The sequence below is a fragment of the Frankliniella occidentalis genome, unplaced genomic scaffold, assembly GCF_000697945.3.
Source record: "Frankliniella occidentalis isolate FOCC.00 unplaced genomic scaffold, Focc_3.1 Scaffold43, whole genome shotgun sequence".
In the NCBI taxonomy this organism is placed as follows: Eukaryota; Metazoa; Arthropoda; class Insecta; order Thysanoptera; family Thripidae; genus Frankliniella; species Frankliniella occidentalis.
The window spans coordinates 1,396,930-1,405,155 of record NW_026267173.1 but is presented as its reverse complement, the minus strand read 5'-3'; the positions used below and the strand labels follow the sequence as shown (position 1 = coordinate 1,405,155).

General features: G+C 56.5%; 1 protein-coding gene and 1 long non-coding RNA gene across 5 annotated transcripts in view; one reads left to right on the top strand and one right to left on the bottom strand.

The window, feature by feature from the left end:
- The window catches only part of LOC127749289 (uncharacterized), a 174,174-nt gene that overhangs the window by 10,464 nt on the left and 155,484 nt on the right, over positions 1-8,226 (top strand). The window lies entirely within an intron of this gene.
- LOC113218423 (uncharacterized) overlaps positions 1-8,226 on the bottom strand; it is a 41,138-nt gene that overhangs the window by 12,636 nt on the left and 20,276 nt on the right. The gene's annotated exons all lie outside the window — the stretch shown is intronic.

The following is an 8,226-nucleotide window of genomic DNA, read 5'->3' as shown; positions in this document are numbered from 1 at the left end:
ACGGCGGCGGCGGAGCATTGTCGGCGGTGCGGAGGGCGGCGCGGGGAGAGAAAGGCTTTCATCCATCCAGCTGCTAATTGTTTGATTGTTGTCGCGTCCGCGGGGCGGGGGCCCTTGGCGGCGCCGCTCGGCGCGTAGCGGACGTGAGAGGAGAGGGGGTCAAGTTTGAGGAGGAGGAGGAGGAGGAGGGAGGAGAGGCGTCCGGCCGGTGCTGCGGGGCCAGCCGCAGGCCGCAGCGGACGCGTATCGCGGGACCGTCATCGAATGTGACCGCAAGCGCGCAAGCAGGGTGAACCACATCGTATGGGGCACTTCATAAGCAGGCCGGTTTCCTCCTGGGTTCTCTGACCATTGTGCCTTAGGGATCATCCATCATGCAGAAAGTTAGTCCGTCGTTCGCCGCCGTTGCGAACCCTATTGCCATGTTGAGCCTAGCCTCCGTCGCCCGCAAGCTCTCATAGCGCCTGGTAGGCAGGCAATATCTTGTCTGCAGTGCATGTGTGCATTGCGGGGTGGCCTAACCTGAGTATCGCAGGCGCCGAGCTCCCGTGATCTGCCGAGTGAATCTGATGAAAACTGACGTACTTTCTGGGCGATCCATTACAAACCGGACCTCACGGAGGCAGAGGCAACCCTCACGCGTGAGTGCGGTACGCTACAAAATCAATGTAAAGTACGAAACTAGAACCTGTGCGGCGCCGATCCGTCCGGTTTGGTAGAGAGCACCGGCTTTCAAACGCCCGCGTCCGCGCCTTGAGCTCTGTGTCCAAGAAGACCGTTCAAATGACGCACCTTATGTTAACTCGCTGCTCAATAAAAGGCGCCGGTTACCTGGACCCGCTGAAGAGCTAAAAGCAGGTCACCGGGCCGGCCGCGGCTCGCGAGCACCGCTGCGCCGCACAGAGCGCTCGCGCAGCGGAGGCTGCTAAGCGAGCCCAGGTGACACGAGGAGCACATGCTCGCACTCTGTTGTGCAACGGCCGGGGCGGGCGTCGCTCGCGTATAGGGGCCTAACTGCACCAGGATCGCGCACAGCGGTGTGCCGGACGGGCCGCCCGGTTACGGCGGCAGCGCGGTGCACATAGCACAGCGGAGAGGACACGCACGAGGGCTGTGGAAACGCTAGACTATACGAAGAAAATGAGGGAAGTTCATACTCTGCAATTGTTTTGCACTGTAAATTGCTTACGAACTATAGGTTCGTAATGCAAACCAAAACGTTCGTAGCTTACGAAGGATTTTGAAGCGTTATATTACGAACTAATTGTTCGTAAGCTTACGAACAAATAGTTCGTAATGCAAACCGATTGTTCGTAAGACCCGTCTAGCCTTACAAACAACCGCTTTGCAATACGAACAATTTCTTTGCAATACAAAGAACGAAAATTGTTCGTAACGTTGCAAAGTATTTAGTTCGTAAGCTTTTTACAGTGTGGTTTCAGTACTCGTGCAGAAAGTTCGTCCGTTTGTCTCTGAGATTCATTCGGCATTACACCGAGCGCCTGCGAGACTCCGGGTAGGCCACCCCGCGGCACACGCATGCACTGCATGCGAGATATTGCCTACCTAGCAGGCGCTATAGGAGCTTGCAGAGGCTGCGGCTGAACTTGGCGGGTTTCTCAGCGGAAAATAACGGACGCACTTTTTGGATGATCCTTATGATGCACTCGGTCGGCCATCTCCCCCCCCCCCTCCCTATCCCGTCTTGCAGCGGCGCTCGCCCCGATGCCCGTCGTCAGGACGGCGATGACCTCTCTGGTCGCACTCGGCTGCGCCGCCGCCGCGCTCGCCGCGCTGTGCCGCTGACCGCTTGGCCGCTTGGCCTTTCGATCGGCCGTCATCAGAATGCAAATATAATTACAGGCGTCCTGCTGTGCGTGGTGCGTGGGGGAGGAGAGATGAGACGCCCCGAGGGTACTCGGACAGGAGGGTGGGCGCTCAGGGTGCGCAGCGGATCGCTGCTGGTCAGGGCGTGTCGGTGTCGTTGCAGCGGGTGTTCGGCGCTCTGGAGAGTGCTCTGCTCAGGGTGGGACCGTGCGTCGTGCGTACTCTTCAGCGCGCTCCTCCCTCAGGATCGTCACATCGCGATACCCGACCGGGACCCTGCCCCCTCCTCCTCCTCCGGGGCTCAGCCGGCGGCGGTGCCACGCCCAGCCGCCGCGACCTTGGGACTCCTGTCCGCCGCTAGGCCGCGGGCGCGGGGGTCCCTAATGACTCTGGAAATGGATGGCGCCTCCCGCCGCCGCCGCCCCACTAAACTAAATGGACGCGGAGATATATCGACACCGGATCGTCGGGTCGCGGTCGCGGAGAGAAAAATATTTGTCCTCGCGGAAGACGCGCGGACGAGGACAGACGGAACTAGAACTAGCTATCGTGTTTTGGAGGTGATATTACTTTTCAATCGCTCTTCTGATAACTATTGGGACCAAAGTTGACGATGGGCGCCCATAAAAAAGTTTGTCTACGCGGATACATTTCATGAATTCCCCCCGCAGACACTTCTGTTTGTTTCCAGTAACTCTTTTGGTAAGTTCAAGTGAAAGGCCGAGGAGGAGAAAAAAGTACCCCACCTCCTGAAAATGACGTAATTGTGTACGTCTTGTTTCCGGTTGAGGCAACACGTAGTGGTGTACCCCGCGTCATGTAAACGCACGTGTGTGTGTGTGTGTGTGTGTGTGTCGCGGCGGGGCGGCCTATCGGCCCCCGGCTCCCATTGTGGCGCGCGGTCTAGTGTAGCAGAACAGAAAGAGATGATGATCACCCGCAAGGCCGCCGCCGGCCGGGCGCACATTGCAGCCGCGTCCACGCATGGGTGAACTCGGCAAAAGGAGCAAGCATGCAGCGCAGCGCAGGTCCGTAGGTGTACGGGATCCATAGCATTGTGACTCACCTCGAATCACACACGGAGATAGAAACCTTATGAGAGGCCGTCGCGAGCAAAAATGGGTGATCGAAAAAAGATTTGTGTCATGGTGCGCCGGTTTTAAACTGCAAAATGTCAGAAAGACGGGAGGGAGATGAGCGCCGTAGCGCGCGGATATACATAGTTAATTAGCTAATCCAGAGACCGCGGGGAGGCATCGACGCGCGCGGGACCTGTCCGCTGTGCTGCCGGCATCGCGGGAACTTTTACAAAACTAACCGTCGCGGACTGTTTCCGCGTGAGGTCATCTCTCGCCATCACTTCCCTGCTGCCGCTGCGGGCGATCCTATCATCACTCGATGCGAAAAACGAAGCCTTCCGCTCAGCTCAGGCTCAGGCTCAGAGGAGGAGGGTGCGGCTCCGTGGGTACGGTACGGCTGCGGCTGGGCTGCGGCTGCCGGCCGGCCGAGCTGGCTGGGCGCGGTGTAGGCTTACTCGGCGGGTAGCGCCCCGCCGCCGCGCCCCGCTCTGCTCACGGTCGAGGACGCGAGCCGGACACCGGAACGCGGCGGCGCGCAGCGGGGCTCCCGGCGCCGGCGCCCTGTCGGCATGTCCCTGCGCCACTCGGCAGCAAATCACAAATAGGCCAAGTGCCGGACCGAAGTGTTTACTGCTACTACAAGACACTTTATCTACTTTCAACTGCCACTCAAAAAAAATACAACGGGAAACTTTAAAACCATGCATTTCATTTTATGTATAGCAATTATTTCCCCCCTGTATCCGGTGGCAAGTTTTATCGTTCGTGTAAAAATTTACGAGTGAATGTAATTTGAGGCAATGACAATGACTCTGTTTTTCACACAGCTTTCGATTAACAGTATGGCATGACCCTGCCGTAGTGCGGCGCGGAAGAGTACTCTAGGTAGTGCAGGGGCAGCAATTTGGCTCCAGAAACACACAATTGTGTCGCTGCTTTGCCTCCCAAGACGCACCCGACACGGAGATAAATTGGCGGATTAGGTTTCACCTTCGAGTTGTTAGCGGCACTCGGTAAGCAGCAACGAGGGTGGCCCCGTTCTCACCCGCGCACCACCACCCAGCAGCCAGCCCAACGACGCACGCGCCGCGCGCACGGTGACGGCGGGCTCGAACCACACAAACACTACTAGTTCTGTCACTCCCCGCGTCCTTTTTTGTAACGCTTGCAACACACGCGGAGCGGCATTAGTTTCTCTCTCTCTCTCTCTCTCTCTCTCGTTCTTTGCATATCGCACACAATGCACGCGCCGCGCACCCCTGTGGGCCGCAAGTGGAGTGGGCACGCATCCGTAGTGCTCGGGCGTATGTTGACCCCCACAAGGTCGCGTCAGTAAAGCACAGCGGGGAGGAGGCGAGAGCGAGGCGCGCAGCTGCCTATTATTAACACGCCGTTAGTAGCCTCGCCTCGCCGCGCTCCTCTTCCCCTATTTTACCATGTCACGTTATGCGGTAGAAAGGCGTAAGAAATATAGGCGTTCGTTAATTGGACTTGTAGTAACTGAATTATGTTTTCAGTGAAACAATGAATGTATCATCAAAGACTCTCTTTTTAAAACCTTGCAAGAGTTTTCTCGTTAAATTTGTCTAAGGTCTAAAATGATAAGTATTTTTGACGTTAATACAGTGATATTAAGTCTGAAACACTTTCAGTTTTCATTTCGTGTGTGAGCATACCTTATTTACTCGCCACATTCATTTCGTTACGGACCGCTGTGCTCTCTGTTTACGCCAGAAATTGCCTCGCGACATGACAAGACCTCACAGCGAGAAGCATACAGCCAGCTGCTGCTGCATCAGTGTCGAGGAAGAGGAATGAAAAAGGGGAAAAAAGGGGCACAGAAATAGTCGAATTAACTCATTAGGGTGGGGGCAATCTGGTCTGCCAACGCGGCTGGGAGCTGCGGTCTGGCTTTGGCTTTGGATAATGGAATGGAACAATCGGGGGGCGTGCGGCCCGTACCGCTGTGGTCAGTCACTGTTACATAAACACACAGTGAGGGGACGTGTAACGCGACAGGACCAGGACACACGCGGCAGTGTCCTTTCCCTGTCACGGCGTGACCTTGGCCCGGGCCGCTGCTGCAATTACATGTGCTTTCCTCGTAAGATGCGAGCGAGGCGAAGGAGGTAATTTGATTTCGTGGGTGATGTTTAGCTTTTATCCGCCCCGTACATCAAACAGCGACTACTACTACTACTAACTCCCTGCCGCTGCTGCTGAGGAGGAGGGGCAATAAAACGGAGACAAAGTCGTGGCGAGGTGTACGCGTCGTGCAACCGCCGGGGGTGTCTGTGTGCTTCAGAAAATGCTAACAGCCAACAAGCAGCAGCCCCGGCCGTTGGCGGGAATGGGGGAGAAAATCGGTAATGGCTGCGGGCCTCGGGGGCCGCTGCCTGCAGCTCGTGGTGCGGCGCGGGCCGAGGTGAGTGAGGCCAACAAGGAGATGAGTAACACGACACTGGCTAGCGCCGCTGGCACCGCGCCGGCGCCGCACCGCACGGCCCGAAAATTGCTGTATCGTGAGAAATGCCTCGTTGTTCGCCAAGGACGGCGCCGCCGGCCCGCCGCCCCAGTCCGCCGCGGCGGCCGCAGCCGCCCTACGCGACAGAGCACATTGTGCGGGGCTGGGGAAACTCGTCTGCAACTGACATTGTTTTCCTTACAACTTTGCTACAACTTTTCGACCTTGCGGGACGGACCTTGCGCTTCGGTTTGACCTCACCACTCACCGTTGTTCCTGTCATCGCCGTGCTATTTTTTTTCCGTTTTTTCTTTTCTGATAGTTTGTCGATGCTTGTGGAGCCCTCTGCCGGAGCCCTTTGGCGCCATGGCTCGGCTGCCCCCCCTGCTGCCGCAGCCGCCCCGAGCTCAGTGCAACCTGCGGCGGCTATTAGAATTAATTGATGTTACGAAATATCAGCTGGTTGGCCGGGCGATTGTTCCTATTTGGCGCTCAGCTCGGCGGTGCCTGCCCGCCTTTTCTTCCCTTTGCCCTACCTCGTGTTTGTTGTGACTCTGTTTAATAAGAGGATTCCGACTGAGCAGTGTTAGTAATTTCGCCACCTTCTTCCAGATGATGGGGAGTTCGACACGGTAGGGAAGGACTTTGGGTGAACTGGTTCTGCAATTTTTTTTTATGCCTGTGAGCCTGTGTCCGGCTGCCACTGATCGTCCGTCCCCCATGTCTTACGTCTGACCAGCACCCCTCTCTCTTCCTCTCACTCTCGCAGCATTGCCAAGCCAACTATACCTGCGTGCTCAAAAACAAACAGGAAATGCAACGTTGAAAACGGCGGGCGGGCAGAGAAAGTATGTAGCCGTTCTGTTGTGATGATAACCATGCTTCCTTCGAGTGCCATACGTACCATCGCCTGCCGTATACCGTCGTCCTTATTTCTTTTCTTGCCTTTTTTTTTTACCGCCGCTGAGGCTCTGGCGATTCTCTCGGACAGCAAAACGGCACCTTTCCGGCGGAACCGCGCGCGTGGCCGGGCCAGCTAGACGTTAGGGCATGCGCAGACAGTCACTCTCCCTCTGGAGATAAATCAGTCCTTTTTTTCCGCGTCCCGAAGACGGCTCGGGCGCCCGCGCGTTCACTTCTTGGGGGAGATGAGCAGCTGACCAGACCACGAGCCGCGGCGCGAGCACAACGCGCCATCCTGCCACTCCGGCTTTTATTGGAGCACAGAGTGTTTGCGAAACGCGTTCGGAATCCTTGGCATTTCAGACAAAATCCCCCCCGCGCCTGTCTTTTCATTCCGTGATTCTGAGACGTTCGTACTTTTCCCCCAAGTGCATGGCGAAGCGACACTTATTGCGACTCGGGTCTTGCCTTTACGACCTGCCGGGCTTGCCTGCTGCCGCCGCGCCGCCACCCGCCTGGGGCGAGGATTGACGTTTGTCACGTAGGTTAAACCCTTTACTCACAATAAACATTTGGCGAAATCACCTGTAGTGTAGGTGCCGGGGGACCTTTACAAGCGACACTCGCGCAAACAAACGAAAGTAGATCGAGCAGAGACCCGATATAGCTGGCATGCTGACGAATCTGGAGGCAGTATACGGAGTCCTCCTCAAAGGATCATTTTTTTTTGTATTGGCATCGATACGTGCGTTGTACAAGTAGTTTCTACCCTACAGCTATCTCTACTTATCTAAAACAAAATACTCAATGTTTTTTTCATTGGAAAATTTTTACATGACAAAATTGAAATTTGAGCACATGTTCGTTTGTCTCTAGCTGGTCAGCTCATTTACCTGGTCAATTTTTACGAAAAGCTGGCTGCAGCCGCCAGCGCTCGGCGAAACAAAACACGCGGGCTGGGCCGGGCGCGCGCTGCAGGCCGCTCACGATCCCCGTTACAACACGTCCAGTCTGTCTGTGTGTTCGTTGCACTCGGGTCCCGGCTGGTCCCGGCCCAGCATCTCCCTCTGTCTTTGTTCCACTGCCTGTACTGCCCCGCCGGCTCCTGGCTGCCTCCTGACCGACTCACCAGCCCACCCGGCTCCATAGCAAGCAGCTGATCTTTTCCCTTTCGTTTTCTTTTTAGTTTTAGTCCGCGCCGTAAAAAAAGGCCAAACAGCAGCAGAGAGAGATACAAACGGTAACAAAAGTCCCATGGAGTGGCGCCGCGCGCCGGTGCGCCAGCTACCCTTGATTAGTCGGACACTTTAATGACGCAACCTGGCGTGTGTCGCGCTGACTCTGCGGTAACGGCCCGGCTATGATGCTCGTCTTCCCGTCGCGGTCCACACAGCGCGGGGCGTTACCCTCTGGCCCGACCACCACCATAGAGAACACAACAGAGGAAAACGAGCGCTCAGGAATCTGGGCATTCTCCCGCGCTTTCCTACATATTTTTGCCTCCTTTCTGTGTGGCCCCCTTCTCTTCTCAATAATAATAATAATAACGACAACAATATCCCGGCGCGGCGGCTGAAAAGCGATAGTGTGAAGGTCGCCGGCCGCGCACCGCTCGCGTCGGCTCGTAACGTTTATCTCCCATTGTGCGGTCCGCCCCGCCTGCCCCATAATCCTGGCCAAATACATTGACAGTGAAAGACATCCGCGGGCTCGTATTTCAGCTCGCGACCTCGGCCGTTATGACCGTGGCGTGCCGCTCGTCTGGCGGCCAGCTGACCGGGGCGGGGCGAGACATAGCGGCCAGATCAGAAGCAGCGGTGTGCGGCTGTGCTCTGCTCGGCCAATAACCCAGTTTACCCCAGCTGTACGTGTTTCCCGTGTCGCCGCCTTGCTTGCTGCTCGGTGCTCTGCTGCTTTGGGTGGAGCCCAACCAAGACAGTTCATTAGCCCATG